Here is a 20,920-nt window from a genome sequence, read left to right as displayed (position 1 = left end):
ACCTGTAGTCCCAGCTCTCAGGAGGCTGAGGACTGCTTGAGCACAGGAGGTCAAATCTGCAGTAAGCTGTGTTCATGCCACTGCACTCCAGCCTGGGCAACAGAGCAAGACTCTATCTCGAGAAGATTTAAAAAAAAAAAAAAGGAAGAGAAGCAAGGGGAAGGAAAAAAGGAAAGAAAAATGGAGAAAGCAGAGAAAGAGGAAAGAAATTCTCTTAAGATCAATAAATTAGAATAAAGGAGGAAGAATATGAGAATGATCTGAATGTGTTAAAAACTGAGCTGTGAGTTCGGAGATAAGAGGGGCAAAAGCAAATGGAAGCGAAGAGACTGTGGCTCACGTGTTTCCCTGAAGCATCTGCAGGAATTTTGGTCAGATGCCTGCCAGCCTGAGAAATGAGGAGGCGGACAGTGACTAGGGATGAGTGTTTGTACTAGTCAGGGTTCTCATGAGAAACAGAATCCATACATATGTACATACATGCACAACACACATGTATATATCTGCATAAAGATATTTATTATAAGGAATTGGCTTGTATGATTATGGAGGTTAACACATCTGAAGATCTGCAGTTGGCAAACTGGAGAACTAGGAGAGCAATGGTGGAGTTCCAGCCCAAGACCAAAAGCAGGAGGGAAAAACTGATGTCCCAGCTCCAAAGACCGTCAGGCAGGACAAATTCCCCCTCACTCAGGGGTAGGGCCAGTTTTTTTCTATTCAGGCCTTCAGCTAAAAGGAGATGAGGAGAGACGAGGCCAATCTCTTTCACTCAGTCTACTGATTTCAAGGTTTACCTCATCCAAAAACACCCTCATAGAAACAACCAGAATATCTGACCAGGTATCTGGGCACCTTGTGGCCCAGTCAAGTTGACACATAAAATTAACCACCACAGCACTCACTGTGTAATAGGCCCCAACAAAAACACATAAGGATCACTGGTCACTCCTAAAACATCTATATTGATCAAGATTAGATGACAAAATCTAAATTAGAAGTGCAACTTGGAGGCCAGGTGTGGTGGCTCATGCCTGTAATCGTAGCACTTTGAGAGCTGTAGGCAAGCAGATTACCTGAGATCAGGCGTTTGAGACCAGCCTGGCCAACATGGCAAAACTCCATCTCTATTAAAATATAAAAGAATCAGCCGGGCATGGTATTGCGTGCCTGTAGTCCCAGCTACTCGGGAGGCTGAGGCACGAGAATTGCTCAAGCCTAGGCAGCAGAGACTGCAGTGAGCCAAGATTGTGCCACTGCACTCCAGCCTGGGTGACAGAGTGAGACTCCATCTCAATTTAAAAAAAAAAAAAAAAGAAGAAGAAGTGCAACTTGGAGAAGCCCAAAGAAGGTGCTGAGCATGGCAGTGCCTTGCAAATATTCCTTCCCAGCTCCACCACAGACCTCAGGCTGCAACTTCCCTGTCACTCAAGACTCCACAATCAGAACTGGGGCAGCTCTCAGAACCTCTACAAGACAGGATGGCAAATCCCCAAATTATAGGCATGGGTTTTGGGTCAGAAAGTCCAGCTCTACCAAGTGGAGTCCCCTGGCATTTACTTCTGCAAGTCCCTGTGGCTTAGGTATTTGACCTCTCCCAACGTCAGTTTCCCCATTTGCAACAGCAAATATAACACTGCCTACCTGCTAGGATTGGCTTGTTTTGGTTTTTTTTTTTCTGAGACAGGGTCACTCTGTCGCCCAGGCTGGAGTATCATGGTGCCATCATGGCTCACGGCAGCCTCAACTTCCCAGGCTCAGGTGATCCTCCCACCTCAGCCTCCCGAGTAGCTGGGACTACAGGCAGGAGTCACTACATCCAGCTAATTTTTGTATTTTTTGTAAAGATGGGGTTTCACCATGTTGCCCAGGCTGGTCTTGAACTCCTGGGCTCAAGTGATCCTCACAGTGCTGTTTCCCAAAGTGCTGGGATCACAGGCATGAGGGACCATGGCCGGCCAGGATCATTATGAGATGAGAAAGAAGCAACAGATACTAAGGAATTAGCTCAATACCAGACACATACAAGGTGCTCAAAAAAAAACAGTCATAGTTCTTTTTGTTTTGTTTTGTTATTTATTTATTTATTTGAGACAGAGTCTTGCTCTGTCTCCCATGCTGGAATACAGTGGCACAATCTCAGCCCACTGCAACCTCCAATTTCCAGGTTCAAGCGATTGTCCTGCCTCAGCCTCCCAAATAGCTGGGATTACAGGCAGGCGCCACCACACCCAGCTGGTTTTTTATTTTTAGTAAAGATAAGGTTTCACCATGTTGGTCAGGCTGGTCTCGAACTCATGACCTCAGGTGATCTACCCGCCCAGCCTCCCAAAGGGCTGGGATTATAGGCGGGAGCCACTGTGCCCGGTCTGTTTTTTAATTAAATGCCTTTTTCCTCCACAAAGTTTCTGCCCAGAAAAACACCAGCCACTTCCACGGAGAAATCTTCCTGGCAACTGTCACAACTCCCTTTTCTTTCTATCCAGGGTAGACACGGATTTGCAGTCAGACAACTGACTACGTCAGGTACCAAGAGAGGTCCCTGCAGATTGACCAAGCTTAGGCAGAAAATGTTCACACTGAAGCATAATTGAATTAGGCAGGAAAGCAAATGCCTGGCAGGTTGGTGGAAAGGGAGACCAGAGAGGTCTGGGGGACTTCTTTGGGCAGCCAGGCCAATAATCAGGCAGCAACCACATAACTGGCCTTGCCTCTTCCCTCCCCGCAGAACATAAGGGATAATGGAAGGAGCTGCTCGTGAATCGTGCAGCTGCAACAAACAGGCCTCCTGGGCCCTGAAAGCATTGCTACCCTTTTCCCCACTGCCTGTTATTGGACAAAGGCAAGATGCAATTTCCCTTCTTCCCAGAATATACAAGACAACTCTGTATCCTATCATAACTAGAATCCTCCAAATTACCTCTTTTCAGAGAGAAGCTCTGAAAGGGCCCAGGAGGCCCCATCCAACTTCCCTACAGAAACAACAGTGCTTCTCTCTCATATTCCAAAGAGAAGCACATCCAAGATGTTTCTTGGAATGTTTCCTTGACTTTCTGCAAGAAGCAGGTCGTGTGTAACGGTGCCAGCTCCTCCTGTAGCTCTATTGTTAGGAAGTGTCATTCCCGCCCCTGGGCACCCTGCCTCCCACCCAGATCTCAGATTCTTCAAGGCAGAACAGGTGCTTTCTCCCTGCATACTGCTTTCCTGGGCCTGGGAAAATGCAGAGCACATACTCAAAGGACCTCAGTGAAGGACAGCACTGACCCACAGAGGCACCAGGGGGACAGGGGGACTCTCTTCCCTCCTTGATAGTTGTATTAGTCTGTTTTCATGCTGCTGATAAAGACATACCTGCGACTGAGTAATTTATAAGAACAAAGTGCAATGGACTCACAGTTCCACATCGCTGGGGAGGCCTCACAATCATGGCGGAAGGTGAAATGCACGTCTTACATTGATGTCAGGCCAGAGAGAATGAGAGCCGAGTGAAAAGGGTTTCCCCTTTTAAAACCATCAGATCTCGCGAGACTTATTCACTACCACGATAACAGTACAGAGGGATCCACCCCCATGACTCAATTACCTCCCACCAGGTCCCTCCCACAACATGTGGGAATTACGGGAGCTACAAATCAAGATGAGATTTGGGTGAGGACACAGTCAAATCATATCAAGAGTCCATCAAAACAGTCCTTGTGGGCTTCAGAATTCATTAAGCAGCTCCTAATCCACCTAGTAGTCAATTAAGCTAAGAAGCCAAACTGAGATTCTCAGAGGAAAAACAAAGGTTCGTTCTGGATGGATATGGCTGAGTTCCCACATTCTAGGACAGGCCCCAGCATCTTCGTCATCCCGTGGAGTGATATGCGGCTCCGAGGCCAGTGTAAATCAGGCCCAGAGCCACAGGCGCCGCCAGCCCATGGAGCCACAGGCTTGCCACAGCGCCATCCATCACACTGGCTAATACCAAGCTGCCCAGCCACCGGCAGAGTTGGCCACAGGGACAGGAGGGCTTGGTGACTCCGGCTGCCAAACAGCAGCATGTTTGATTTAGTATTATCATATTTTTCTCATGAATTTTTAAATTCAGATAATTCACCCCGCATTCCTTTTATAGATGTATATATACACACTGCATAGAGGGAAGTTAGCCAAGTCTACACATGGCTGAGTAATCCAATTTCAATGACCCTGATGATCCTAACGTAAAGAAAGGCACTGGGCCTAAGTGGACCAGAGTCTGCAGTTCAGGGAAAGAGCAAACGCAGAGGCTTGGGAGGGGTAATGGGAAATGTGGCCAAGGACGTCCCAGGAAGGACGGACAAGCTCCGAACCAACACAGCAGAAATGTGGAAGTGAAGCAATTTGTTCATAGAGAAAAGGGTGGACAATTAAGCCAACACTAAGCAATAGGCTCTGGGAGAAACTCAGTACCAGACAGAGTGAAAGCGTGTGTGTGTGTGTGTGTGTGTGTGTGTGTGTGTGTGTGTGTCAGAGACATATAGAAAGAGAAAGAGAGAGAGTGAGAGATACAAAAACTAGTGTTTAGGAAGATGGTTTACAAAGGACATGCCCAGGAAAATTTGAGAGTACTTCATAAATGCAAGGATACTGAAAATGACAAAGAAAAAGAAGGGTCAGTGCTAACACCCAGACTAAAAATCCCATGGCTGGAAGACTGGAGGTGATGCTAATAGAGATGAAGAAGTTGGAAGAGCAAAAACAGTGAGTTTGAGTCTCAGGTTGAACTTCCAAGATTGGCAGACCACCTTACAGAGGGCACATCCTAAGGTGATCGATCCCAAATGATCCATGTTTCTTATATAACATAACCCCTCCCCTTGAAAGAAGGCAGGACATGACAAAATGATGGGATGTCACTCCACAGATGATATTTCATTATGTAAGACTTCATCTAAGTAGGCTGGACCTTGAAAAAAGCAAACTGCCGAGTTCAGGAGTTCAAGACCAGCCGGGCCAACATGATGAAATCCTGTCTCTACTAAAAATACAAAAAGTTGGCCAGGCATGGTGGCACACACCTATAGTCCCAGCTACTGGGGAGGCTAAGGCATGAGAATTGCTTGAGCCCAGGAGGCGGAGACTGCAGCGAGCCAAACTGCTCACTGCACTCTGGCCTGGGCCACGGAGCAAGACCCTATTTCAAAACAACAACAACAACAACAACAACAACAAAGGTTATAAGCGCCATGGCTATGACTAGCATCGAATTGCTTGTCAGTGTTTTAAGAAAGCCAGATACCTGGATTGGACTCTGGGGTGTTCTCCAAGGACACCTTCGTCACACAAACTCTGTACTTCCTGGAATCAATACAGCACTAAGTTACATGCACCAAATTATAAAAGACTTATCCATAATATCTTCTCACTGAAATTCTCAAGGCTTTTAATATCTCCAGAATATATTTTTCCCTTTTCCATAAAACTCAAAAGTAATAAAAGCTCTAATAAATCTACTACAAAGTCACCACAAAAAGTAGAAGATGAAGAGGGCTCTGATGAAGAAAGCGATCATGAGGAGACGAGTGAGCAGGAGAGGAGCTTGAGGATGACCCTAATATAGTCAAAGGCTATCGAGACCTGGAAAAAGCAGTGCAGTTTTTTCAGTACGATGATGTCCTGAAGACAGGCCTAGATATTGGGAGAAACCAAGCGGAAGATGCATTCTACAAAGGTGAACTCAGGCTGAATGGGGAAAAGTTATGAAAGAAAAATAGCATAGTCAAAGTGGGAGATACATTGGATGTTCTCATTGGAGAGGATAAAGAAGCAGGAACAGATAGTGATGAGGACTCTCCTGAAAAAAGTGTTTGAAGACTGAAAGTGAAAAATAGAGTGGTGCTATGGCAGTGGAAAAACTTAAAGTTGCCTAGGAAGAGAATCTCTAAATAAACGGATTGCTTTTTAGCAATAAAGCTGCTTTTTAGTGGTAGAGGAAAGGGTCAACTGAAAAAGAAAAATAGAAAATTGCCATGTTGGAACTGCCTGTGAAGGGGCTGTGTGGCAGGAACTGCGGGTGTCTACAGGTAGTGAGAATGGCCTCTAAGCGCTGAGGTGACCTCCAGCTGACAGCCATTAAGAAGCCAGGGGGCAGGGCACGGTGGCTCACGCCTGTAATCCCAGCAGGGAGGCCAAGATGTGCGGATAATGAGGTCAGGAGTTCACAACCAGCCTGACCAACATGGCGAGACTCTATGTCTACAAAAATACAAAAATTAGCCGGGCGTGATGGCACCCGCCTCTAGTCCCAGCTACTCGGGAGGCTGAGGCAGGAGAATCACTTAAACCTGGGAGGCAGAGGTTGCAGTGAGATTGCGCCACTGCATTCCAGCCTGGGCAATAGAGCAAGACTCCATCTCCAAATAAATAAATAAATAAAAATTTAAAAATAATAAAAAAAAAGAAAGTGCAGTAAAATGAATACATTTCCATGGGTTAAAAAGGAAATGGACAAAAAAGGGGGTAAAATAAATGTGCTACAAAGACCGACATGACCTGCCGTGCTTGACCTCACTGAACCTTCTATATGCTCCTTCTTGCTCAGCCTGGTCCAGGCACACTGGCCACATTTCTGTTGCTCCCACTCCAGCACGAGCTGTTATTACCTCTTCCCAGAATGCTCTTCCTCCATAGCCACATTTTCTTCCATTGTTTGCCCAAAGCCTTTCCCATAAATGCCTACCCTAACCAATGTATTTTTAACTGCACTTCAGTTACCTCACGAGCTGCTGTACTTTTATCCAGACCATTTATCAGCTTCTGCCATGCTATAAGATTGACTGTTTGTTATGTTGATTGTTTTCTGTCTCCCCCTGCTAGAATGCAAGCTCCACAAAGACCGATTTTTGTCTGTATTTTTTGCTGATAAATTCCAAGAGTTCAGAACAATACATAGCACAAAACACGTGCTCAGGAAAATATTTACTGAATGGTTCAAGGCAGTCATTAAGCAATGAGATGGGTCTACATGTATTACTATAGTAAGATGCCCATGAGATTTCATAAGGTTAAAAATTTTAAGAGCATGTCAGAAAACAACATGTATACTATGATCTTTTTTATATATGTATAAAACAAAAACTCTCCTTTCCTAGCAATCCATTCCTGAAGTCTTAACATGGGCCAGAGCAAGGTAGGCGTTCACACAGGAAGGGGAGGCCATGGTGTCACTGAGTAGGGTGTCCAACCCGACCCAGCAAGGTGAGGAAGGGGCCATGTGGAACAGCAGCCCACTACACGTGTCCAAGCCAAGCATGACAAGGAGGGCATGCACGTGGGAGGAGGTAGAGCCAGGAAAGGGACATTGGTTACATACATGCCAATTGACCAAATAAGTAAAGATATGAAGGATAATGGGCACCAGAGTTTTGCTTGCTGGAGAAACCATTTAAATGTGGAAAAGGAGAAAACTAGAATGAACCTTGTGGAGCTGAATCAGAATTGAAGGCATCAGTGTGAACTCATGTGTGTGAAGATGTAACTCCCTAGTGAGCGTCTAGGGACAGTGACTCCTCAATAAGCAATGAGCACACCTTAAGCCCAGATTTTGGTTTCTATGTCCCAGTGTCAACTAAAAGAAACCACGACTCCTTAGAGAAATGGCTGGTTCCCCTGCTGGGGCAAGCAAAGAATAAGATGAGCCTAGAGTCCACGTGCGGTGGCTCATGCCTGTTATCCCAGCACTTTGAGAGGCTGAGTGGGGGTAGATCACCTAGGTCAGGAGTTCGAGACCAGCCTGACCAACGTGGAGAAACCCCACCTCTACTAAAAATACAGAATCAGCCAGGCATGGTGACACATGCCTGTAATCCCAGATACTTGGGTGGCTGAGGCAGGAGAATTGCTTGAATCCAAGAGGCAGAGGTTGCAGTGAGTCGAGATCGCACCATTGCACTCCAGCCTGGGCAACAAGAGTGAAAATCCAGGTTAAAAAAAAAAAAAGAGCCTAGAACATAGGCTAGAAAGTAAGGAAGTACTCAAAGAATGATAGCACAAAGAAACAAGCTGCTCTCAGCCAGATGAGTGGCAATATGAGCATCAAAATAATTTTATTTTTTATTTTTTAATTTTTTTTTTTTATTTTGGAGACAGAGTCTCACTCTTGTCACCCAGGCTGGAGTTCAGTGGCGCGATCTCAGCTCACTGAAACCTCCACCTCCCGGGTTCAAGCTATTCTCCTGCCTCAGCCTCCTGAGGAGCTGGGACTACAGGCACCCACCACCACGCCCGGCTAATTTTTGTACTTTTAGTAGAATGAGAGTAATGGAATACAGGCCACTGAACAAGACACAGTAAACTACGAGTTAATAGTAGAACAGCTCAAAATCTGGCCCACCAGATGGGAAGCGCTAGAACACAGCAATTCTGTGACACTGCTGCCAAAAATGCAGAACCAGATTGTAATCGTGAGAAAATTATCAGGCAGACCAAACTTGAGGAATCTTCTAGAACACAACAACAATAGCCTGCCATCCTCAGAAGTGTTAAGGAAAATCATGGCTGTCAAGGAAAAACTGAGGAACTGATCTCAATTGAAGGAAACCACTACATGTGATGCGTGATTCTGAACTAGATCCTTTTGCTTATAAAGGACATTCCAGGAACAACAGGAGAAATCTGATTGGGGTCTGAGGACTAGAGGGTGGTAATGTGTCCGTGTTAATTTCTGGATATCAATGGCTACCTTGTGATTACGTAGGAGAACGTTCCTGGTTGTGGGAAGCACAGGCCGAGAATTCCAGAGTAGCAGAGGGTCAATATGTCACCACACTCAAGTGGTTCCAGAAGGGGGTTGTTGGAAGAGAAATCTCTTTTGCATTATATTCTCATCTTCCTGTGACTGTTTAAAATTTGTATATTATCTGAAGAATAAAACATTTGCAAAAAAAGAGAGGTTGGTCCACAGATCATTTCTGGAAGGGTGCGGGAGAGACGGAGGAGGCTCAGGAAGGAAGACCCTCCCATCAGCTCTGCAGGGACACTGTGCGTTCTCTGCTGGCACAGAGAGGGTCATACCTGGCGGAACCTGGGACCAGGTGGAACCTGGGGGCAGGTGCATGAGGATCAGCAGCCTCCCTGCCGCCCTGGCAAGGGTGAGCTTCCTCGAGCTCCTGTTCCCATATCCGCTTGTCACTCAGGGCAAAGGGCCTTTGCCAGGAAAAACTGGGAAACGTCTGCTGCATTTGGAAGATTCTTTAAGATAAGATGAAAAAGTTGGCAATTTTCTCACACTGTTTCTTTCTTTATTGTTTTAGGTTGCAAAGAGGTTTGTGATGTACTACAGTTGATCAACGTTCATGTTTTTAAAAGTTTTTACTTGGAAATGTTTTATGATAGGTGCGTAATCCCCATAGACTCACAATATGGCTTCAACTATTCAATCCTAGTTCGCTATACTTCCCCAACACTGGCTTATTTATTTTGAAGAAAATAAGCATCCTATTCCATCATCCATTAATACCTCAACATTTATTTCTAAAAGAGAAGGACCTTTTACTAAACATCATCGTACCCACCCAGCCCCCAAAAATCCTTAACACCACCAATTAACCATTCCCTGGTTATATGTCCCTGATTTTGTCTCCCTCTCTCTCCTTCTCTCACAGTTGTCGTGTTCAAATCAGGATCCATACAAGATCCAAAACTGCACTTGGTTGATTTGACTCTTCAGTTCCTTCCACAGATTGTTTTTCATAGCTTTCCTTTTCCAGTCCAACATCTTTGCAGTTTAAGATGCTCTTCTCTCCCTCCTTTTCACTGACTCCCCATGTCTCCTCCCTGATCATTTTTTTTTTAAGAAAATTTTTTATTAAGACATCTTCCATGGGCCCAGAATACGGCACTTTATGTTCAGGCTCCGGCAGGGAGCTCAGTGGAGGAGGTAGAGAGCTCTGCTAATTCCAGCACCAACTTCACAGAAAACAAAAGTGCAAGTAAATTCCACAGAAACACCCAGACGGTCATTGCTCTACCATTAACCAAGATTTGGGTGCACCACTGTCCCTCTTAGCTTCCTCATCTTTAAATTAAAGGGATTCAGAAAGATCACGATAATGACAGCAATGACAAGAACATTAACAGGATATTTACTGTTTGCCCAAAGGTCTCTCGAGATTCCTTCCAGTCAAGACTTTCTCTGTGATTTTAAGTATCAAACACACTTAAATATATAAGTGAAGAACAGTATTCTGGTTAGGGGGCAAATATTTCATAAATGACAAATGAAAAGTAAGACAACGATAACAAAGGAATGGAGACCACAAACATAGATGACAAAAGAAAACTTCAGTCATCAACATATCTAAATTTGAGTAACACGCTATGTTTCAAAGCACTTTCTTATACATTAGCAAATCTCAGCCACACTAATAGGTAAATGATAAAGAATGGTGTAAAAGGTTAATGGTGGAACCTTGGGTATGCAGGTGTTTCACTAAACCAGTGGATCTCAACCAGGGTGATCTTATGTCCCCCAACCTCCTGCCTCCAGGGGTCATTTAGCAATGTCTGGGGACATTTTGGTTGTCCCAACTAGGAGGGTGTCCTGACCTCTACAGGGAAGAGGCCAAGGCTGAGCTGAAACATCCTTCAAAACTTGGCACAGAATGCACCACAAAGAATTATCCAGCCCACAATGTCAGCAGTTCAGAAACGGAGAGATCCTGAGACAGGCAAGTCCCCTTGTTACCCAAGTGCAACGGTACTAGGCCAAGGGGACTTGGGAGGCTACTGAGGCCTGAAGCCACAGGAAGTCAGACATTCCGTGTTACAATCCTCCACACTGTGGGCTACCCTAACACATGAGGTTCGATAAGAAAACAATCAGTCAGGTGCGGTGGTTCACGCCTGTAATCCCAACGCTTGGGGAGGCCAAGGTGGGTGGATCACCTGAGGTCAGGAGTTCAAGACCAGCCTAGCCAACATAGTGAAACCCGTCTCTACTAAAAATACAAAAATTAGCTGGCCATAGGGGGCAGGCGCCTGTAATCCTAGCTACTCAGAAGGCTGTGGCAGGAGAATCGCTTGAACCTGGGAGACGGAGGTTGCAGTGAGCCAAGATCACGCCATTGCACTCCAGCCTGGGCAACAAGAGCAAAGCTCCATCTCAAAAAAAAAAAAAAAAAAGAAAAAAGAAAACTGTCCTGGTTTGGTTTTGTTACCAAGATAGACCACGATATATATTTCTGAATCTGAACTATTCCCTCAATGTGTTCATCTTGGGAAACTGTACTTACCAGACACTGTCCAGCTGAAGAATTTACCCGCTTAGCAGACCTGTCTCTGAATGACAGCACCTGCACTGATTTAGACAATGGGCACCTGCATCCTTGGGAACTCTTTACTCTAATGGGAGCAACCGACAATGAATACATCCATCAGAAAGAGTCAGATGGCCGTGAGTGCCATGATGAGAACATAGCGGGGACAGGAAGGGGAGGGGAGGGAGGGGGTGGGGAGAGGGCCGCTACTTCAGCTTAGGCTCTCAGGGAAGCCTGCCAGGGGAAGCGATATTTGAGCAAGACCTGAAGGAAGTGAATAGCTGGCCAGGCAGAGCTTGGAGGGAGAGTACTGGGGGCATGCAGTGGGAAGGCCTGCAGCAGAGGCACAGTGCTTGTATTCTAGTCCCAGAAGGAAGGCATCTGAAGTGCCCTAAATGAGGAGGACAGGAGGTGAGAGAGAGGCAGGACCAAATCATTTCAGGCCTCCCAGTCCCAGCAGAAAGTCTGGCTTTCAAACAAACTATAATGGGAAGCCATTGGAAGTTCAACCAGAGGAGTAAGGGGACTTGATTGCTATTGATTGATTGAATGATTGATTGACTGAGACAGGGTATTGTTCTGCCGCCCAGGCTTACTGCAGATCAAAGATCACTGTGGCCTCAATCTCCCAGGCTCACACGATCCTCCCACCTCAGCCTCCTGAGTAATTAGGACTACAGTCATGTGCCACTACGCCTGGCTAATTTTTTTTATTGTTTTGTAGAGATTGTCTGGCTATGTCTCCCAGGCTGGTCTTAAACTTCTGGATGCAAACTATTTAGATCCCTCTAGCTACTGTGTGGAGAATGGACATTATGCAGACAAGAATGAAGAAGAAAACCAACTGAGAGGCAACTGAATTAAGAATTTTACTGAAATTTGGCCGGGCACAGTGGCTCACGCCTGTAATCCCAGCCCTTTGGGAGGCCGAGGCGGGTGGATCACAAGGTCAGGAGATGGAGACCATCCTGGCTAATACAGTGAAACTCCGTCTCTACTAAAAATACAAAGAATTAGCCAGGTGTGGTGGCAGGTGCCTGTAATCCCAGCTACTCCGGAGGCTGAGGCAGAAGAATGGCGTGAACCTGGGAGGCAGAGCTTGCAGTGAGCCGAGATCACGCCACTGCACTCCAGCCTGGGCGACAGAGCGAGACTCCATCTCAAAAAAATAAAAAAGAATTTTACTGAAATTTTACACCCAAAAAGAGAAACATCTGCAATTGATGAAGATATTCCAAAGAATTCACACTCTAAAAGCTACTTCAAAAGAAAAGGCCCCAGATGTTTATTAGTGGTCTCTTTCCAGTAAGGGTGCTGGGCAGTGTTGCCTCCCCACCCCACCCCACCCCACCCCACCCTAGATAGCGTCCACAACCAGAAACTCTGGTGTGAAGCTATTAATAACTTTCTCCAACAGGCTGGGACTCTGGGATTGGACCATCAGAGGGTGATGAAGAACATCCACTACCTAGGAGAAGCCTGGCCAGAGGGAGCAATGGGCAAGGAACTTTTGGACCAGTGTAATAGTGAATGTAAACTCAGATCTGCCTGCTATGCTCTCTCTCATATTTTGTGTTCTCGAGCGTTCTGGTCTCCTACTCTTCACAGAGCCAACTGGAGCCAGATGATGCATGGGAAAAACGGGTGCTGAGACTCTCAGCCTGAGGTTCCATTCTCTTCCCCTCTTTTTCCTCAGGGTGCTTTTCCTCGTACTTATTATTCCCAGCCAGCACGGCAACAAGATCCATGTGGGACTCACACGCAGGCTGGGGTGTGGATCTAGAAAATGCACCAAGAAGGCTCCTCTGCAGGTTTTAAACAGCAAGCTCCAGACCAGTCTGGCACATTGTAGACTCCAACTCCCCAGGAAGTTAGCCTGAGATCTGAAGCTGAAGCCACTGCCCATATTAAGGAGTTTGTCCCCTCCTCCCTGACAAACCCCAGACAGTAGTGGGTGGGTGGTCAAGCATCGGAGGATGATCCTCTGTCCTAGCCTTTCTTTTACCATCTCCTTCGACCACACACTCATAAAGGCAGATAACAAAACCCCACAATCTGTGCACCACTTCGGAAATGCCACTGTTCTAGGCCGGGCATGGTGACTCACAACTGTAATCCCAGCACTTTGCGAAGCTGAGGCAGGTGGATCACTTGAGTTCAGGAGTTCGAGATCAGCCTGGCCAACATAGTGAAACCCCATCTCTACTAAAAATACAAAAATTAGCCGGGCGTGGTGGTGGGCACCTGTAATCCCAGCTACTTAAGAGGCTGAGGCTAGAGAATCGCTTGAGCTGGGAGGTTGCAGTGAGCCAAGATCGTGTCACTGCATTCCTGCCTGGGCAACAGAGCGAGACTTTGTCTCAAAAACAAAAATGAAAAAGGAAGTGCTACTGTTCAAGAACAAGTATAGGCATCCCCACATCCTAAGAGGTCCTTCATCCACCCAAACTTAAGCTTCACACTTCAAAGACTGTTAATTACACATTATGACACCAATTATATCTGAATGCATTATAAAACAGAATCTTTGCTAAGCAATTTTACTGTTTTAATTCTTTTCTTCCACCATTTTTAATAATTAAACTCCTGTTTTTATATTCAGATGCAATTAAAAAAGAAGTCCTTTAAATTTTCAATCTATTTCATCTTTTTCACATAAAGAATTCAATAGCCATCCATTATAATGTAGCATGCAATATAGCCAAAGGACGAAATGAATAACTGAGATAAAAGAAGATGAATTCCATTTACGGGGAAAAAAATACAAGTCTACTTATTTTGAAAGCCCTTAGCATGAAATAGTCAATAAAAACATGGGAAACTCCCAAATACAAATAAAATAAACCACATGGTAGCATACTCCTATGAAAGAGAAAGCTTTACTCTGCAAAGGAAGAGGGGACAGCGAATCGGGTCTCAAAATGCTGAATTTGAGGCTGGGTGCGGTGGCTCACACCTGTAATCCCAGCACTTTGGGAGGCCGAGGCAGACAGATCACTGTAGGTCAGGAGTTCGAAACCAGCCTGGTCAACATGGTGAAACCCTGTCTCTACTAAAAATACAAAAAATTAGCTGGGCGTGATGTGCATGTATGTAATCCCATCTACTCAGGAGGCTGAGGCAGAAGAATTGTTTGAACCTGGCAGGCAGGGGTTGGAGTGAACCAAGATCATGCCACTGCACTGTAGTCTGGGCAACAGAGAGAGGCCCTCTCTCAAAAAAATAAAAATTTAAAAAATTAAAAATGCTGAATTTGGGGACTGCCAGCATTCAATTATCGATGAAGTAAAAGGACACCATTATTTAGTGTGAACCTACCCATGCTGAATTACATTTCAAATATAAGGATAATATCTCACATTACAAGAGTAAATAAGGAAAACTAAATAATTTCGACCCTTTTATGCGTGTGTGTGAGACCTGATCTCGCTCTATTGTCCAGGCTGGAGTGTAGTAGTGTGATCATGGCTCACTGCAGCCTCAACTTCCCAGACTCAGGTGATTTTTCCCACCTCAGCCTCCCGGCTAACTGGGACCACAGGCATGTGCCACCACACCTGGCTAATTTTTCTATATTTTTGTAGAGATGGGGGGGTCTCTCCATGTTGCCCAGGCTGGTCTCGAACTCCTGGGCTCAAGCAATCCTCCCGCCTCAGCCTCCCAAAGTGCCAGGATTACAGGCATGAGCCATCATGTGTGGCCAGTTTTGATACTTTTAAGCCACAGTTTGTGAGCTACAAATTTCACATTCACATGTGCTAAGGCTGAACAGTGTGTCCAGGACAAGGAGTACTTCTGTGTGATCCATCTACTATAGCCTTATTTATCCTTTGTGTCTCTTCTAACCCAAAGATCACCAAGCTTTTTTTTTAAATAAAGGGTCAAATAGTAACGATCTCAGGCCTTATAGGCCATATTTCACAACTATTCAACTCTGCTATGGTACCAAGAAAGCACAGCTATAGATAACACGTACACAAAGGAGTATGGCTGTGTTCCAATAAAACTTTATTTACAGAAACAGGCCCACAGGCTGTGATTTGCTGACCCCTATTCTAGTTCTCAGAGTGCTAGAAAGGAGGAGTGAAGCAGAGACACACTTAAGACACTCCTACAAGAATATAGCAGGAATAAGCAAAGAGATCCAGTAGATCCGAATGTATCCACCAGGCACAGCCGATTATACCCAGGGGTATTCTTGTAAGACAAAAACCAAGTCTAGAGGTATTAAGTTGGTGCAAAAGTAACTGCGGTTTTTGCCACTGAAAGTAACGGAAAAACTGCAATTACTTCTGCACCAATCTAATACCAGGAAGGCATCATTTCTCAACAACCACAACTCTCAAGACACGAGGGCCTTTCCCTCACAGAAGCAGTGACATTCCATCATGGAGTTTGTCCCCTGAACTGCATGTCCACTAGAGGTTCTTTTTTTTTTTTTTTGAGACGGAGTCTCTCTCTGTCGCCCAGGCTAGAGTGCAGTGGTGCCATCTCAGCTTACTGCAAGCTCCGCCTCCCGGGTTCACACCATTCTCCTGCCTCAGCTTCCTGAGTAGCTGGGACTACAGGTGCCCGCCACCATGCCAGGCTAATTTTTTTGTATTTTTAGTAGAGACCGGGTTTCACTGTGTTAGCCAGGATGGTCTCGATCTCCTGACCTTGTGATCCACTGGCCTCGGCCTCCCAAAGTGCTGGGATTACAGGTGTGAGCCACCGTGCCTGGCCCCCTAGAGGTTCTATAGTGACCTCTCCAAATTGCCTACCTAAACTCCCCACTTTTTTTTTTTTTTTTTTTTTTTGAGACCAAGTCTCACTCTATTGCCCAGGCTGGAGTGCAGTGACACAATCTTGGCTCACTGCAACCTCCACATCCCAGGTTCAAGCCATTCTCCTGCCTCAGCCTCCCAAATAGCTGGGATTACAGGCACCTGCCACCACGCCCATCTAATTTTTGTATTTGGAGTAGAGACGGTGTTTCACCATGTTGGCCAGGTTGGTCTCAAACTCCTGACGTCAGGTGATCCACCCATCTCGGCCTCCCAAAGTGCTGGGATTATAGGGGCATGAGCCACCACTCTGGGCCAGCCTGCCTCTTCTTGTGTCTAACAGCACACCATGGCTGGGGACGCAGGCTGTGGTCACCAATTCAAATGAGGTAACTGGTCTACCAGGGAATTACCCTACCTAGGAACTGATCAGCTACTCAATGAGTGCTCAGAAGATAAGCCTTGGCACTCCAGCTTTGAACTCCTACCTGCTGAAGGGCCAAGAAGAGCCCAGGGAGCCCAGAGCAGCCGTGATCAACCACTGTCACTTCACAAACCCCAAATACATGGGTTCTTCCCTCTCCTGGACACACCTTCCCCTCATACCTCACAATCCGCCCAGAGCAAATTCCCTGTCAATTCGACCCTCAAAGGGTTCCAGAATCTGCCTCATCTCCACCACCAGCAGCCCATCGCCAGTACCAGCTACCTTGCCAGCACCCTCGTCACTGTCACCTCCTAATTGGTCTCCCTGACTTTGCTCTTGCCTCATTTCCAACAGAATAGCGTCATGTTAAAAAAAGAAGAGGCCAGGAGTAGTGGCTCACGCCTGTAATCCCAGCACTTTGGGAGGCTGAGGCAGACGGATCACCTGAGGTAACAAGTTCAAGACCATCCTGGTCCTGTCTCTACTAAAAATACAAAAATTAGCCAGGCATTGTAGCGGGCACCTGTAATCCCAGCTACTCAGGAGGCCGAGGCAGGGGAACGGCAGGTGGCGGTTGCAGTGAGCCAAGATAGCACTACTGCACTCCAGCAACAGAGTAAGGCTCCGTCTCCAAAAAAAATAAAAAAAAGAACAGGGGGTGAAAATCAACAAATAGCAGATACAGATTTGGGGCTAGATAATAGACAAATAAGTGAAAAAGCAAATGTATTCACATACCCTTGATGCCCCTAGAAAGTCCTTCAAAGCAGATGACAGGGCGTATATGAGAGTGTAAACTGCTTACCATATGACAGTCAGGCTTCTCAAGCTGTTTACATCTGGAACGCGACCATCAACCTGGAAGGTAAGAAAAACAAACAAACAAAAAAAAAAACTTCTGAGTGACAAACAGCTTCCACAAAGCCCATCCATTTTATTCCACAGAAGAAAAAGAAATGCGTCATTTATAAAACTCTATTGGCCGGGCGCGGTGGCTCAAGCCTGTAATCCCAGCACTTTGGGAGGCCGAGACAGGCGGATCACGAGGTCAGGAGACTGAGACCATCCTGGCTAACACGGTGAAACCCCATCTCTGCTAAAAAATACAAAAACTAGCTGGGCGAGGTGGCGGGCGCCTGTAGTCCCAGCTACACGGGAGACTGAGCCAGGCGTAAACCTGGGAGGTGGAGCTTGCAGTGAGCTGAGATCCGGCCACTGCACTCCAGCCTGGGCCACAGAGCAAGATTCCGTCTCAAAAAAAAAAAAATCTCTACCAGAGGAGGCAACAGCCATTGCTAATAGCAGAGGAAAGAAACAAAGGCCTTAAAACTAGAAGCAGAGGAGCAGAACCATCCACCACCTTGAAACAAAGATGGAGTCCACACAGAGTCAACCCCGGTGCATCACCCTAACAGCCTTCCACATTAACAATATTTCCAGGTCGGCAACACAGTTTCAACCAGGCTCAGAATCCTGTTCAAGGAAACAAGATGAGTAATATGTTTTTATTCTATTTTTATTTTTATTTTCTTAAGATGGTTAAAATTGGGCCAGGCGCCATGGTTCATACCCCCAATCCCAGCACTTTGAGAGGCTGAGGCTGACAGATTGCTTGACCCCAGGAGTTGAAGACCAGTCTCGGCAACACGTCAAAACACTGTCTCTACAAAAGATTAAAAATACAGGCTAGGCACAGTGGCTCACGCCTGTAATCTCAGCACTTTGGAAGGCTGAGGTTGGCGGATCACTTGAGGTCAGGAGTTCAAGACCAGCGTGGCCAACATGGTGAAACCCTGTCTCTACTAAAGATAAAAAAATTAGCCAGGCATAGCGGCATGCACCTGTAATCCCAGCTACTTGGGAGGCTGAGGCAGGAGACTCCCTTGAACTCGGGAGACAGGGGTTGCAGTAAGCCAAGATCAAGTCACTGCACTCCAGCCTGGGTGCTAGAGCAAGATTCCATCTCGGAAAAAAAAATTGGCCAGATGCGGTGGCAGGGGAGGAGGTGGCATTCCTGCTCATGGAGCTAACCTGGGTGCCCGCCACGTACCAGTTCCTCTTTCTTCTCCTGAGGAGACAGTGGCTGTTTCTACGTGGTTTTTCTGGCAGCATCGTCTCTTAAAATTTTTGGTCACCTTTTGAGGATATAGAACATTCTGACCTTTTCCTTTCTGCATTTCTCTTTTCAGAAAAATGCACACATACATACACACAATTTTGTGTAGAAAATTCGAGGTTTGGCGGAGCAAGATGGCCGAATAGGAACAGCTTCAGTCTCCATCTCCCAGCGCGAGCGACACAGAAGACCGGTGATTTCTGCATTTTCAACTGAGGTACTGGGGTCATCTCACTCGGGAGTGCCGGACAATCGGTGCTGGTCAGCTGCTGCAGCCCGACCAGCGAGAGCTGAAGCAGGGCGAGGCATCGCCTCACCTGGGAAGCGTGAGGGGGAAGGGAGTCCCTTTTCCTAGCCAGGGGAACTGAGACACACAACACCTGGAAAATTGGGTAACTCCCACCCCAATACTGCGCTGTAACACCGGCACACCGGAGATTATATCCCACACCTAGCCGAGAGGGTCCCACGCCCACGGAGCCTCCCTCCTTGCTAACACAGCAGTCTGCGGCAATCTAACCGCAAGGCAGCAGCGAGGCTGGGGGAGGGGAGCCCGCCATAGCTGAGGCTTAAGTAGGTAAATAAAGCCCCTGGGAAGCTCGAACTGGGTGGAGCTCACAGCAGCTCAAGGAAACCTGCCTGTCTCTGTAGACTCCGCCTCTGGGGACAGGGCTCAGCTAAAGCAGCAGAGGCCTGTCCAGACGCGAACGACTCTGTCTGACAGCTTTGGAGAGAGCAGTGGATCTCCCAACACGGAGGTTGAGATCTGAGAAGGGGCAGTCTGCCTGCTCAAGTGGGTCACTGACCCCTGAGTAGCCTAACTGGGAGGCATCCCCCACTAGGGGCAGTCTGACACCCCACACCTCACAGGGTGGAGTACACCCCTGAGAGGAAGCTTCCAAAGCAAGAATCAGACAGGTGCACTCGCTGTTCAGCAATATTCTATCTTCTGCAACCTCTGCTGCTGATACCCAGGCAAACAGGGTCTGGAGTGGACCTCAAGCAATCTCCAACAGACCTATAGCTGAGGGTCCTGTCACAAGGAAAACTATCAAACAGGAAGGACACCTATATCAAATCCCCATCAGTACGTCACCATCATCAAAGACCAGAGACAGATAAAACCACAAAGATGGGGAAAAAGCAGGGCAGAAAAGCTGGAAATTCAAAAAATAAGAGCGCATCTCCTCCTGCAAAGGAGCACAGCCCATCGCCAGCAATGGATCAAAGCTGGTCAGAGAATGATTTTGATGAGATGAGAGAAGAAGGCTTCAGTCCATCAAACCTCTCAGAGCTAAAGGAGGAATTACGTACCCAGTGCAAAGAAACTAAAAATCTTGAAAAAAGAGTGGAAGAATTGACAGCTAGACTAATTAATGCAGAGAAGGTCATAAACGAAATGACAGAGATGAAAACCATGACACGAGAAATACGTGACAAATGCACAAGCTTCAGTAACCGACTCGATCAACTGGAAGAAAGAGTATCAGCGATGGAGGATCAAATGAATGAAATGAAGCAAGAAGAGAAACCAAAAGAAAAAAGAAGAAAAAGAAATGAACAAAGCCTGCAAGAAGTATGGGATTATGTAAAAAGACCAAATCTACGTCTGATTGGGGTGCCTGAAAGTGAGGGGGGAAATGGAACCAAATTGGAAAACACTCTTCAGGATATCATCCAGGAGAACTTCCCCAACCTAGCAGGGCAGGCCAACATTCAAATTCAGGAAATACAGAGAACGCCACAAAGATACTCCTCCAGAAGAGCAACTCCAAGACACATAATTGCCAGATTCACCAAAGTTGAAATGAAGGAAAAAATCTTAAGGGCAGCCAGAGAGAAAGGTCGGGTTACCCACAAAGGGAAGCCCATCAGACTGACAGCAGATCTCTCGGCAGAAACTCTACAAGCCAGAAGAGAGTGGGGGCCAATATTCAACGTTCTTAAAGAAAAGAATTTTAAACCCAGAATTTCATATCCAGCCAAACTAAGTTTCATAAGTGAAGGAGAAATAAAATTCTTTACAGATAAGCAAATGCTTAGAGATTTTGTCACCACCAGGCCTGCCTTACAAGAGACCCTGAAGGAAGCCCTAAACATGGAAAGGAACAACCGGTACCAGCCACTGCAAAAACATGCCAAAATGTAAAGACCATCGAGCCTAGGAAGAAACTGCATCAACTAATGAGCAAAATAACCAGTTAATATCATAATGGCAGGATCAAGTTCACACATAACAATATTAACCTTAAATGTAAATGGACTAAATGCTCCAATTAAAAGACACAGACTGGCAAACTGGATAAAGAGTCAAGACCCATCAGTCTGCTGT

The 20,920-nt window shown here is 46.2% G+C and overlaps 1 protein-coding gene and 1 pseudogene across 1 annotated transcript in view; one reads left to right on the top strand and one right to left on the bottom strand.

Moving 5' to 3' along the window:
* Positions 1–20,920, bottom strand: part of TIAM1 (TIAM Rac1 associated GEF 1) — a 451,288-nt gene that overhangs the window by 332,501 nt on the left and 97,867 nt on the right. The window contains exon 2 of the mRNA XM_023190306.1: positions 17,278–17,330. The gene's annotated coding sequence lies outside the window, so the exon portion shown is untranslated. The remainder of the gene's footprint in view (positions 1–17,277; positions 17,331–20,920) is intronic.
* On the top strand, positions 5,205–5,913 carry LOC111525032 (annotated as a pseudogene).

The sequence above is a fragment of the Piliocolobus tephrosceles genome, chromosome 19 (assembly GCF_002776525.5).
Source record: "Piliocolobus tephrosceles isolate RC106 chromosome 19, ASM277652v3, whole genome shotgun sequence".
In the NCBI taxonomy this organism is placed as follows: Eukaryota; Metazoa; Chordata; class Mammalia; order Primates; family Cercopithecidae; genus Piliocolobus; species Piliocolobus tephrosceles.
This window is presented reverse-complemented; position numbering and strand designations above follow the sequence as displayed.